This window comes from Hetaerina americana, unplaced genomic scaffold, assembly GCF_022747635.1.
Source record: "Hetaerina americana unplaced genomic scaffold, ioHetAmer1.1.p SCAF_6, whole genome shotgun sequence".
NCBI classification, from domain to species: Eukaryota; Metazoa; Arthropoda; class Insecta; order Odonata; family Calopterygidae; genus Hetaerina; species Hetaerina americana.
In genome coordinates, this window is record NW_027287205.1 from 67,436,183 (window position 1) to 67,451,085 (window position 14,903).

Sequence of the window (14,903 nt, forward strand, 5' to 3'; positions counted from 1 at the left end):
ATGACATCGAGGATGTTTCCCCTGCACATGGGATTTTCCACCACCTGTACAAAACCCTCCTCATTTATGCGAAGGCTAACGATTTCTTGAGCCTTTCCACAGCCCACCGTGACCTCATCTGCCAACCATTGAATACCTGGAAGGTTCAAGTCCTCCTCTATGAGGGAATGATCCTCAGGGTTAGCCAAGCAAATGTCTGCTAATACCTCAACTGCATACATCCTAGTTGATGATTTTATGACATGAAACATATTTATTGGCATCAATAATTATAATTTGCTAATAGCTCATCCACTATTACTACAATAGAAATAGATCACTCACAGAATTATGCTTTTGAGTATTTATTTAGTGTCATGTTAGAATGGGCTTAAAACTGCAGCAGTGCTTAGGTGTTGGATCCATTAGAAACCTAACTAGACTGTAAGACTTCTTTGTTAATAAATAATAATAAGAATCAAAAGAAGGGGATTTGACCTAATGATTTTTTCCTTGTTTGCATAATTATATTTGTTACCCCACTCATTTAGGGTATGAGGAATGATGTCTTAAATATTAAAGAGGGACAGGCACTTTTTGAGAAGCTATGTAAATAAAATAATGAAAATAACTCGGGGTTCCCAGTGTATTTATTTATCCTATTTATATAAGAATTACCTAATGCCCAATGGATGTGAGCCCAGCAGCCAGTGGTGAGTTTAGCACAATTAGGTACATTGTATGACTAACAAAAGAGCCAACTAGTCTAATATATTATGCCCTCAATGACTTCAATAGCAAATACTGCATTCTTCTATTTCTCATGAAAAAAATGGTACTTATTATCTGTATTTAATAAAATCTTGGATATGAATGTGATTTTGACTATAGTTCTTTTAATAATCTAGTCATATTACTATTTGAAAAATATTTTTTTGAAATACTATATGTTTCATATTTTCTGCATATTTCATTCTTTATTTCAAATGAAAATCATCACACCTCTTTTAATTTCTTATTACATCTCCCCAGTACCATATTATTGAGTCCTAATGTTCTACTGGCTTTTTAATATTATTATTAGGTAATCTACCGGTTAAGGTAGGTTTTTGGATGGACAAAATTACTAATCCAACAATTTGTGGCCCCTAGCAAAACACAACATCCTACTCTACATCATGCCCCTCTTCATCTCTGAGTACTTTCTTCCTCCCTTCATCCCGTCCAACATCCCTATCCTGTTCCTTCCCTTTCCTCGTTTGCCTAATATTCTTCCCTCAATCACAGTCTTAAACATCCCACTGCCGGTCAATACCCCCTTCAGCCACTTTTCCTGCCTCCATGAGATTTCTCCCAACAAGCCCCTCTCTTCGCCCACCATACCAAGTACTTCCTCATTTGTTTTCTTCTCTGTCCATTTCACCTTCTCCATTCTTCTCCACACCCACATATCAAAAGCCTCCATTCTACGTCTATCCTCCTGCTTCAATGACCACGTTTCCGCGCCGTACATAGCTACGCTCCATATCAAAGTTTTTACGAGCCTTTTCTTAACATCCTTACTCAACGCCCCTGTCATCAACTTCCTCCTCCTTGTGAAAGCCTCTTAGCCTAGCGCAATTCTTCTCCTTACGTCCCTACTACTTTGACCGGGTTGATTTTTGAAGGGTGGAAGACGCAGTGCGAGGATATGGAAAGTCTGCAGAGGAAGGGTGAAATCGGTGCGCTGTGCAGCAAAGTTAAATCGTTATCGGGAAGTAAGAAAGGGAGATCTATGCTAACAGTTAGAGATAAGGCGGGTAAGGTAATAGTTGACGCAGGAAAGATCCAAGAGAGATGGAAGGAGTACATAGAAGAACTGTATAGTAAAGAGCTTAGACCAACAAAGTTAGACATAGAAAAGGAACATGACGTAGAGGAAGACAGCTTAGGTCCAGGCATACTAGACAATGAGATAGAAAGGGCATTAAGAGAGATGAAACTAAATAAGGCCGTGGGGGTGGATAACATTCCCGCGGAACTTTTTAAGTGCTTAGGAAAATGTTGGAGGATGAGGCTATATGGGCTGATCCGTAGTATTTATGAGGAAGGAATCTGAGATCAGTTTAAGCTCCTATACTGAAAAAGGTAAAGGCCACATCATGTGAGGACTACAGGACGTTAAGTTTGATATCCCACGCAGCTAAAGTTGTTCTTAGGATCATAAACAAAAGGATAGAGTGTAGGGCAAATGATTACTTAGGGGATGATCCGTTTGGGTTTAGGAAGGGGAGAGGTACGCGTGATGCCATTGCAGTAATGAGATTATTAATCGAGAGGAATATAGAACACAACCAGGAGGTATTTGCCTATTTCGTAGATTTCGAAAAAGCGTTTGATAGAGTGAATTGGGAAAACTAATGAGTACATTGCAGAAAATAGGAATAGATTGGAGGGAAAGGAGGCTAATCCGCAACCTGTACATGTCTCAGACTGCTCAGGTGCGAGTGGGGAACGGGGAGTCCGGATGGGCAGTGTAAGGAAGAGGTGTACGGCAGGGTTGCCCATTATCACCGCTGCTGTTCAACCTGTATGCAGAGGAAATGATCAAAGAAGCATGGGAAGAACTGGAGGTAGGAATGAAAGTGGGCGGGGAATTCGTAAAATCAGTTAGCTTTGCTGATGACCAAGCTTTAGTTTGTCAGTCAGCCAAGGGGTTGTAAGCATTGCTGAGTGAATTGGAAATTCAGTGCGACAGGTATGGGATGAAAATCAATATTAATAAAAAAAAGGTTATGCAATTTTCTAGAAAGAAAAAGGCTAAGCTAAACATTAAAATAGGAATTCAAAAACTAGAGCAGGTAGAACAGTTTACGTATCTCGGTAGTGTTTTCGACCAACACGGTCAAAATAGTAGGGACGTAAGGAGAAGAATTGCGCTAGGCTAAGAGGCTTTCACAAGGAGGAGGGAGTTGATGACAGGGTCGTTGAGTAAGGATGTTTAGGAAAGACTCGTCAAAACTTTGATATGGAGGGTAGCTATGTATTCTATAGAAACGTGTTCACTGAAGCAGAATTATGAAGAATGAGGCTTTGGAAATGTGGGCGTGGAGAAGAATAGAGGTGAAATGGGCCAAAAGGAAAAAAATGAGGAGTTACTCAGTATGGTGGGCGAGGAGAGGGTATAGTTGAGAGAAATCATAAGGAGGCAGGACAAATGGACGAAAGGCGTATTTATCGGCAGTAGGACATTGAAGACTGTAACAGAGGGGAGAATATTAGGCAAACGGGGAAAGGGCTGGAGCAGCATATCGATGTTGGGCGGGATGAAGGAATTGACACAGGGATGAAGAGGGACTTGATGTAGAGTAGGTTGCTGGATTGTGTTTTGTTAGGAGTCACCAAAATATTTAATTGGTAGTTGTATCCATTCAAAACCTACCTCAACCGGTAGACAACTTTTACAAAAATCTTGGAAATGTACTTGTATTAATTGTTGAAAGTTTTTTTGAGTGAAACAATTACTAGCCAAGAGGAAAAATATTTCATTATCTTATTTTCTAGATGGAAAACTGAATTGGTCCATAAACTCCAAAAGCAGCAAATCATGGAAAGAGGATGTGAGGAAGGGAAGAGAAGCAATTTCCTGGCAAAAGGTGAGCTTATCGATGTTATTGATTATTAAATGTATTCACATCGGATATAGTATAATTGGTGGGACAAGGATCATGAAAACCAGTCTTGCCATATACGCAATAGATAATGTACACGCTGTAATAAGTTTGAACGCTGATATATGGCATTGATCATGCCGCAAAGGTCAGAGTTAAGTGACCATGAGAAGTTTCCGAAGAGAGCATTCATTTCATTCTCTATTCTGTAACTCATATTCATGCATTATAAGTCTTGAAATACAATTCTGGGAAATTTTTTTGAAGGGATGATAGACGGAGGACTCTTTCAAAGAGTATTAAGAGGGGCGATGGCATTAAAAGATGCCGAGGAATCAACGAATTTCATCAGAACGAGGAAACGCTTCTTTTATTGCAGGGGAAGACGATTGCGGGGGTTGGGGGGAGGGGGTAGGGAGACAGGTGGGAGGGGAATTTCTATCGGTCGGGTGATGAGCGATTAAGGATTGTGATCGAGGAGGGAATAAAAATAAGGGGCCCGAATGTGAAGGGGGAATAACCATTTCGGTTGCTGGGGATTAGAGACTTATTATTCCCTCCCAATGGTATCGAGGGCGGAGAAACGTTTCTCTACATCTTTCCAAGTTTTTCCTTAAAAAGAAAAACCTCACCATCTTAAAAATGCGTGATCTTCCCTCTCTGCAGCTTTTACCATTATTTCGCCCCTTCTCGGTTCCCTTTTTTAATGTCTCCCACCCTTCCATCCTTTCCCTCACCCCCGTAGAAATCTCACCCCACAATCCTTCCCTCTTTCCCCTGCCCTGGCATTAAGCATTTCGTACCGCCCGTGGCTCATTCAATGTAATATTTTTGACATTCCTATGCCTTTAACGTAATAGCTGATCGATATACTTTATACACGAATCTCACATATTCTTAATTCCGGAAAATTGGAATAAATACAATGTATTTTTCAAATATTATTTTGAAAGAAAATTTATTGAAATGACATAAGTGGGGCTGCACATATTGGAGGGAACGAGAATGGAAATTAGCTTGAATACGAGGCCTTAAATGGCAATCGTATATTGGGAAATATAATTATATTGGTTGTAGAGGAGTGAAGTAATGTTCAAAAAGCCCAACTGCAGGTTGAACTTTATGTATCTATAGAAAACAGCACGAAAGTGTATTAAAATCCATATGGAATCAATAATTCAGTTATTGTCGTGCGATAAATATACATTTATATCCATTATTAGTGCGAATTGTCGCACATGAGCAATCGGTTCCGGAAAGAAAGTTATTTAATAATTGATGTTCTCAACTAAACTCCATTAAATATCTTGTCTTTTTCTTACATACCCAAATATTTATACTGCATACATGGTCGTCTCATTATTTTAATCGTATTTTTAGAATTAAAAGGTGGGTTTTCTCGTGAAACATCCTATCTCAAGCATAGGAAATTGGCTATATTGTCGAAATTTTATTCTAGAACTTTAGTCCTAGAGGGTGTTTTTTTCGGTTGGAGACGAATATAGCATTTACATTAAAATATTACATTTAAAGAATGGTTATGTTGGAGATTGTAATGGAAAAATATGATTCAAATAATGCGTGCAGACACTGAAAATATATTAAAGAGCTGGATATGCTGAAGAATTACATATGGTGCAGATTCGACAATCGGAAGTAGTAATTCGAAACTTTTTCCAGAAAATGCTATTTACTTGTCATTCATTAGTGTACTAATAATAGTAGTATTATTTTTCTACTAATGGGCATATTTATCTCTTTCATATTGCCATATTATCGTGATCTCGCTAGACGAAATTTTCTTTTGCTATCTTAGTACTTAAACTAAAGTTATGTTGCTTGAAATCACTCATCTATGAATTAAATTTGACCTCATCAGGATTTATTTCTTCCCTACCCTCTCTAAAGAGGCGCCCATATTAATAGCTCATGTATTAACCGTGACTAGTTCTTTCATCAAACGAAATATTAAATGGTGGCTTGAATTATAATAATTAAACATCTGATTTCAGGAAATGCATCCAATACACTCGAAGGTCGGTTTGAAAGTAAGGCTTAGCCCTATATTGCGTTTGAAATTCATCCTTCAGGGTATGGGGCCAGTTACTTTCTCTTCGCCCGCTGCGATATCCCAGAAAGATTTGAAAAATCCTTGGAAATTGAAACAGATTGGTCGAAGTTTCATATACCCTATAACAAGTAGCCAAGCGCTCTGCCCACAAGACTGCTACGTCAAAATGATCATAAAAAATGTGTCATTTAAAAACGGATCTTATTCACTATATTAAAATGGAGTTTTACTGACGTGAACCCAGATAAAAGGCCAGTGATTTTTCAAGATAGGTATTATATTTTCCATATAAATATTTTCCATATAAATATTTAATTTTATGTATTATGCGGAACAGTTCTATCAATTATATATCTGGCTAATTGCTTGGAAATGTCAGAATTAAATGATATGGAGTAAATTTAAATAATATTCGCGGGAAATCCAGCAATTGCGAATTATTGCCATTTAAAAAAATAAGATTATGTCTAAATCAATCGAAGATTGAATTATACACTGCCCTGCTACTCGGACAATATTTTTGCGGACCAACTGTCACATTCCTTTATTAATTTCACGAAATACTTGTATGCCGAATTTCATACTTATTTCGTCGATCACCAGAACGTTGTGCATGACTTGTAAGACGCAAATAATTGAAATTATCGCTCTCTAGAGTTCAATGATGAAAGAATATCTAGTGCTCGTATATGGCAGTATGCACACCGCCAGTCCCAATTTACCTTGACTTAGACCATACTCACATTGCAAGCTTTTTTTTCATCTGAGACTTGCTTACTTTTATTCCTTTCTTGTCCAACTCACTTTCCTACCCTTACCATCGCTTCGGTATCATCTTCCTTTAGCTTTATTTTTTCTTATTCTCCACCGCAGTCTCCTTTGTTAACTTCTCCAGGAACCGTCTTTCATCACTGTTCTCATTTCCTCTTATATCTTCTTACCGACGTCGAAGGTTTCGAATTCCTGCTATTATGTTCTCTTCCCATACTTACCATCGTTTTTCTAAAAGTGACGATTTTATTCCTCGTTATTCCTACGCTTTTCGCCAATTTCTCAAATGTCAGTCCGAAATGAAATGTTTCATTGAATACGACTTAAATGAAATGTCTTTCCTGACTGTTTAGAATCGTTAAATTCAGCTTTTTAAATATCACTTTGAAGATAGCACAAAACAAATTATTATTTTTCCAGATAAAAACTAATAGTTCTGACTCGTTCACCTCTTATTTTAAGCGGATTTATTATTACACCCTTGAATACATCGAGGAAATATTTTTTAAAACTGCTTTTCGCTGTAATTAGTATAGGATGGTTTTAATAAACCGTAGTCTCTTTCTTATGATGAGTGTTACTTAATGAATGGAGTTCACGAAAACTAAGAATTTAACTATATTAGTACATGGGGAAAAATAAAGTTAAATAATTATAGACCACGATTTTGTGATTTTTTTGGATTTTTGGTGATATAACATGTTTTTATAATAATTCCACTTATTGATTTTTGGAATTAATTTTTAATGTGATTGAAAGTTATTATTGAGGTCGCCTCAAAATTACTCCCTGAAGTTTTGGCTGATGTTTTCCTCTCGAATAATAGTTCCTTTATGTGTTAGAATATCCATTACCTATCGAGCAATACCCATTACTTATTATCAGATGGTTACTCATCAAACGATTCGAGCACACCTCACGGTTTTTCTTACCGCTCAACGTCGGCCAAAAGCGAAAACATGATCATTTCTCTGAATAAACTCTCAAACTCGATTGAGAATTAATTTAGTATATATCTTAGCTATAATATTTGAGAAAAATTTGTAAAATGGCGGAAATATATTGATCCGTATACCATGTACCATGTAACTAATTTTTTTGAAAAAAGCATTTTATTCATCAAAACAATAGCGATATACATACTAAGACAAAGATGATATTTTTGGAGTTTGGGCTAGGTGGACGTCCATGAATAAGAGGAATGTGTAAGGGAAGTAAGAAGGAAGGGAGGATATTAATGTCAAACTGGGTTCTACGAGTTTACTTCAAGTGAAAAAATGACAAAATATTGGTAGACCGGTGATAGTGCTTAATTTTGTAAAATTATCTAAAAATGTGCTTATTAACTTGATATCTTAATTTTATAAACTAAGCTATAAATTTTCAAAATGTTTCTCCCATGATACCTGTTTCGAGTAAAACTTTTCTTTAGGACATGTGGTCATAAGGTCTAAATTGGAAAAGAATGATAAAGTGGACAAGCTGGTGGAATATGAGGAAAGCTTTCAGTATGGTCATAAATTTATATTATCAATCGATTCGTTAGAGAAAAATGTGAGGTTAAAAACGTTTGAGTTTCTTATTGCGACGTACATACTGCCTAGCACACATACCATACAACACAGCAACTACCTATAACACATTCCACCAAGCACAGTGATTGATGTGAATGTTGGCTCGATAGGTGAAGGTTAGAGCCCACTGAACCCTAAGATGTGTGAAATTTACCCATAAATACACCGAGACCAGTTTTATCCATTCGACCTACTGTTTTCTAGTGCCTAGTACGAAGATCTAGTACCCTGGAGATCACATACCTTGGATAAAGCTGAGGGTTCCCAGAATCAACCAGATTTGAACTCGGCCCATCAGGTCAATAAGCGAACGATAATTCAATTTTCGAAGGAGAACATCAAACTAAAAAATACATATTTAGAAGCCGATGGTATGAGCAGGATAACTGAGAGAAGATCAGAAAGTAAGACTAATTTTTTGTATTGACTAATCAAATCTTCTCTGAATTGGCAACGTCTTTCATGATCCTGTCCGCCGACCAGCCTTAATTTAATTTGTAATTAAGGCAGCATTGTTTCAGTTGAACATTCAAAATGGACGTAAATACGTCCAACATAAGCACGCCCTCGCTCATTTCCTCCTTAATTTGTTACATTTTTTCCTATCTCGTTCTCCTCCCTTACTGTAGTACTAATAAAAAAAGCAGGGGCTCATATTTTTATATCCGCCCTCTTCAGCGGGAGAGTGGTTACGAGCGACAAATTAATTGTGGCGGTCCTTCCCCTCTCTTCATTTCTCCCTCCCTCTCACTCAATTTTATGTACCCACCCTGTCTCGTTCTGAACAAATCCCCGAATAAGAGGATTAAAGAGCTCTGACGAACGGGTGGGCGCGTGTTGGAGAGGAGGGGCGAATGGAGGGAGGGGACACCCCGAACGCCGCCGGAGGGGAAGGGAGAAGAAGGGAGAGTCGGGAAGTTTCGCCAAAGAGCCGAGAGATGGGGTAAGTCATAGCAGGGGAGAGAAGTGCTGAAGGTTTGGCGCATTTATCTTAAGTGAACAGAGAAAAGAATATTCGGACGAATTCAAAACCGCGTATTCTTAGTCGGAGGAGAGCGTTATTATGAAACATGTCACACATTGCTATAATTTGCACAATTATGACAATACTAGGCTTGTTCGAAAGGATTAAAATTAGGGAGATCGGAAATGAGTAGAAAATAGGGGTTAAATTGTTCACATCCTCCCGGATGAGCAGTTCGGCTTCCGCGAGCGGCATTCCACGGTCCATCAGCTGGTGAGAACCACGGACTTCATCACGGACGCCTTCAACAGGAAGATGTCGGTGGCAGGCGCATTTTTCGACGTCAGCAAGGCGTTTGACCGCGTCTGGCACCAGGCACTGCTGTTGAAGATGCGGAGACTCCACTTCCCGACGTGGATCATCGAGGTGATCCGCTCCTACCTAAGAGACAGGACCTTCGTCGTTTCCTGGTCTGACTCGTTCTCTGGGGTGCACCGGATCTCCGCTGGTGTCCCCCAGGGTTCGGTTCTCGGGCCAGTATTATTCAACATCTTCTCCCATGACATTCCCAGGAGTCATGGGAGGCACGAGGTCCTGTCACTATACGCGGACGACGCGGCGCTCCTGTGCAGCTCCCGGCGAATATCTTTCGCCGTGGAGAGGCTGCAGATCGTCGTCGACGAGCTACTTTCGTGGTATCGTCGCTGGCGGTTTGCAGTCAATGCCGGGAAAACGAAGGCAATCGTCTTCCATACCGGCAGAGGAGCGCCGACAGAAGAGGAGCTGTCGGTGAATGGAGTCACCCTTCCGTGGGAATCCGAGGTTCTCTACCTCGGAGTGCTGATGGACCGGAAACTCCTTTGGAACGCCCAAGCGCGACGTGTCCGAGGGAAGGCCTTCGCGGCGCTTAACCGGCTTCGGCCGATTATTCGTCCGGGGGTCCTGAGCTCGGAAACGAAGCGTCGACTGTACCGAGCGTGCGTGTTGCCTGTCATCACGTACGCAGCGCCGGTATGGTCAGGAGTGCCGAAGTCTACCCTCGCTCTCATCCAAGTGGTGCAGAACTCTGCGCTACGGTGCATCTTGGGATGCGGGCGCTACGCCCGCGTGGAAGAGATGCACCAGGACGGGAACATGGAACCTCTGAACGTCCTTCTTCCGGAGCTGTCTCGAAGATTCTTCGAGAGGGCTGCGGATTCAGACGTCGCCACCATCCGACGCCTCGGAGAGATCCAGGTTTCAACGTGGGACCGCTATAAGCGCCCCATTGCGAGCATGGATCGCCAAGATGCCCTCCCAGCGAAGAAGAGGCCCAGGCTTCAGTAGCAGGGATCGCCAGAACGCCGTGACAACGCAGAAGACGACGCCCTGCCTTAGAAGCCTAGGCGGCTGGAAAGGCAACACAGTGGAGCCCCGACCGGAGTAACGGGGGTCCGTCCACGAGAATTGGAATTGTTCACATTTAACGATACATTTCTTTTTATCAACAAAAATAGTTGCCTGTGAACAGGGGTACTACTAAAGCTGTCGGTCAGAAGATGATGAATCTCACATGAAGAGATTAATCATTTTCTCGCTCATTGTATATGCACAGTAACTTTTGTGTGAACATTTGACTATTTAAATAATGCAAGATTTAGATTATGTCTATTAGTCTTTAGATTATGCAAGTGCGATAAACAGATTGGCTGCAGAAAAAATGGAAGCACACCTGATTAAGCCCAAATGAGCTAAGTGGCTCAATAATTTAGTGATTCTATGCACCAAAATGAAGAAAATATTCTGTGATAAACGGAAGGACGCATAATCCGTTATACTCGTATATTAGATCATAGAACACGATAAGAGTTTATAAGAGATGAGGGTTGGGGTGAGTTTAAGAAGCATTACCAGAATACGTAATAGCAGATGGTGAGTGTTTGAAACGTAAGGAATGGAAATATTCAATGAATCAATGATATCTGTGGAGAAATCTCAGAAATCCAGTCGTGAGGAAAACCTGTTATTAATCATGTATTCGGATCATTAATTAAAATGATTGATAATCATTATTTAACCTTAGAATTTGATTGGGCCAGATCTGCATTTTCTTTTCATATTTATATTACCCTGGTATATCCCGTTCAGTTTGGTTTCCAAAATTCTCTTCAGCAAATTACTGTTCCTAGATTTTGTGAAATGATTCGATTCATCCATTTTCTGAATATTTTCAAAGGCTACTTCCTTCAACAACTGGTCGTAGAATTAATGAAGCTTTGTAATCCCTTTTTTTGGAGCAGTTGATATAATTTTGGGGTAAAAGAACATTTCCAATTCTTCCAATCTAATCTTCTTTCTTTTACCCGATGCTTCAACTGGCCATATCTTGAATACACCGAGAAATATATTACGCATGTGTATGTCTCGACAAGTGTTTACTCATACACCGTTCTTGGATCCATATTTCCATCGGTGATCATCTGGCTTATCAAATTGCAAAATTATTTTTTGGGATTTTGTATGCACAATTTACATGGAAAGCATGGCATGCCAAAAATTATTTTTTCTCTGCTCATAAAAAATATTTGGCATGCTCCGTTGAGTCTGTTTTATTCATTATGAAAAAAACTGTTGAGAACATTTCCTCTCAAAATACTGTCACTTTAAAATAATAAGAAATAGTGCACATCTTATGCCTTTCATAAAAAGAAGATAGCGACAAGAAAGCCATGTTGTCTTCTTCCTTATTTCTTTCAACGCTCCTGATTAAAGACTGGGTGGCTCTACATAATTAAATAAAGCTTACTTAGTTTGAGCAACTTAGACTGTAGGATACACGGGAAGAATTTTGTTAGAGAATAGCATGAAGTGTAAAAGGCCATCGTTACTCATCTTCTTATTGCCGTATCCGTTCTTCCCTGAAACTCGTTTGGCATATTGAATTCTCGAGAAAGCATTTGTGGTAACTGCTTTATATTGAACATCCCATAGGGAAACTCTTTTACGCCGTCATAGAAGGGTCATAGATATTCACTTATCGGCGAATACTATGCTTTTACTGCTTTTCATATATGAGGTCTGTCCAATAAATAAGCGAACTGAGGCCATAAAAACTTCACTTTGCAAAATTTAGTCTGCTAAATTTTGTCCCCTTCAAAGTACTCCGTTCGTTGCTACGCACTTATTTCATATTATTTTTCACTGTTTAAAGCACCCTCGGAAGACCTCGGCAGTTAGGATTTTTAGTTGTCTCGTCGTTCCTTGCTTAATTGTGCCCACATCGTCCCATTGATGTCAATTCATCACATTTTTTGCATTTTGGGAATACGAAAAAGTCGCAGGGGGCGAGATCTGGCGAATAAAGAGGATGATTAAGGATGGCGATTGAATTTTTTTCCAGAAACTGGCGAACAATCAATGCTGAATGTGCAGGTGCATTGTCATGGTAAAGGATCCATCCATCGCCTTGAGTCAAATTTGGTCGTTCACGACGCAAGCGATCTCTCAAACGCTTGAGAACTGTAAGGTAAAACTCAGCTTTTACTGTTTGTCCTTCAGGAAGAGATTCATGATGAACAACACCTTCGACATCAAAGAAAACGAGGAGCATGATTTTGATTTACGATCGGTTTTTTCTGGATTTTTTTGGTTTGATTTAATCCACTTGAAAACGGATGTTTTCTTCAGAGCATTATCATCGTAAACAGCTGTCAATATTTCAGTTATTTCCTGATAACTTTTACCGCACTTCACCAAAAACTTGATGTTGATTCGTTGCTCCGTGATTTCGCCAATTTCCATTTTCGACAAACAGTAAAAACGAGAACAAGAGAAAACAACATAACTGGCACCATACGCACAGCTCGACAATACGCCAAGCACAGACGGCTCATTGAGTCTCAGGCAACTAGCGCCGCTAGTGGGCGGGGCTATAGTCCCCATCATGCCGCCAGGTTGCACTAGTTGGCGTATTTATTGGACAGACTTCGTACATTGCGCATGTGTCTGTGTTTTAGCTTAGCTATTAATAATATGTAGCCTTATGGTGTATATTATTTAGACCCATTAGGATATTTTGCAAACATTAGGATGCAACTACGAATGAGTTCTTTAGATATTTTAATCATTACAAAAACAAATATATTCAACTTTTTCTTCACAAGTAAGAGAAAAAAAATGCGTTTTAAATTTCAAATGGTATCCTAGCATTATTCCTAGGAAAGGTTTTTATTTCGCATCCAGGGAAACGAATTTGCGAGTGGAATGAGGGTGATGATTTTGTCTGTCGTAGTTAAGTCACTTAGAACCATCAGGTAATTAATTTATTCGATTGCGGAGGAATGGATTGCGAGAGGGGGAACAAGTGTTGATCTCTTTTCGCAACCAGCAAATTTTTGAGCTTCTCAGTTAACGAGAAAATTTGAAACGACCACTGAGACTTTACGTTGAGGTACCACGCAAATACTTTTGATCGGCATTAAACCAGCTGGAATTTAGATTGTTATTTTCGGTCCAAAAGGGGTCAAGAGATCGATTTAAACTTACCTGGGCGTAAATCAGGGATAATAATCGACCATCAGAAACGTTGGTGAGGAGCGTGCCGTTTGTCCCATCCACCCCTGCTTTTCCTTAGCCTGCAAGCCGTAACTCCTCTGCCCTAGTTACACCTGGAGAGGGAAAAATACTCATTCTGGTTATAATAAAGACTCAGGCGCCTATCGACCAAGCCGAACCCCGGATCGAGGAAGGTTTTTATATTCCCTTCTCCAAATCCTCTCTCAGTTTCACCTTTCCCCCACGTCTACTCCCGTCTAGTCGCACCCATCTCTCTCTCTTCTGTTTTCCTTCTCCGAAATCCATCCTCTTTCGCCTCTTCCTCCCTTCCTCTCCATTTCCCTCGTTATCCCATTTCTCATGAATATAACATGAGAGTGACGGCGCTTAGTACAGGCTGAGAGAGAGCTTTTTGTCAGCCTGAAAAGGAGGGAGTAAAGGGGGGGAGCAGGGGCACGGGTGTGGAAGGAAGAAGGCGGGCGTTCGCGCTGGACGCCCTCGAATTCGGCAGCGGACACTTAATGAGAGGCCACCTCTTTATTCCGCACGAACTCGGAGGCGACGTCGCGCCGGGATGTCAATGGGGCCGTCGTTGTAGCGATGGGAAGGAAGGGAGGGAATGAGGGGGAGATGGAGGGACGGATGATGAGTGGAGACGAAGACGAAAGAATATATGAAAAAGGATGAGAGAAGGAATAATAAAGAATAAAAATAGGAAACTAGTATACATCAGATGACTTATATAGTATGCTTGCCTCCAAAAATTACTCAACAAAGACATCAAGCCCCTTTTTCGACATTAGAGGAATTAAACGTAAATTAAACTACCCTTAACGAATGCCAACCAAAGATTAAACTGTTTCTGTGAAGTAGCTAATTCTGTGTTAGGCAGTAAATAAACAAATTGCTCGTCTCGGCTTAAAATGTATGTTGAAAAAATAGGAAGCTTTGAAAAAGGACAGAATTTTTCGTCATAATTGTTACAAAATTTAATTTCATGTTAGATACCTGATCTGATGCTTCATTTGAACAATTAAGCTTCTAGGATAGTCGCATGGATTGCTCTGGTGGATAGAATGCTTGCAAAACCGGAGATCACGAGGCCGTGCTTCGCTTAGGGATGTTTATCATCATAATCTGATGGTTATGGCCTTTGAGAAACTAGACCGCAAGCAAAAAATGACTTATTGGGATCCCAATAGAACATGGGCCACTGTAAGTGTCGGAAAGGGCAAAAATAATTATTTCCTGGGCAGGAAAATATATTTCTCATGGAGATGACTTGCCATGGATAAACCTGTGATAATTTCCTTCCGCCGCATCACTTGTTTTGCACCGTTAAGTTCTTTAGTGAAAGGGTA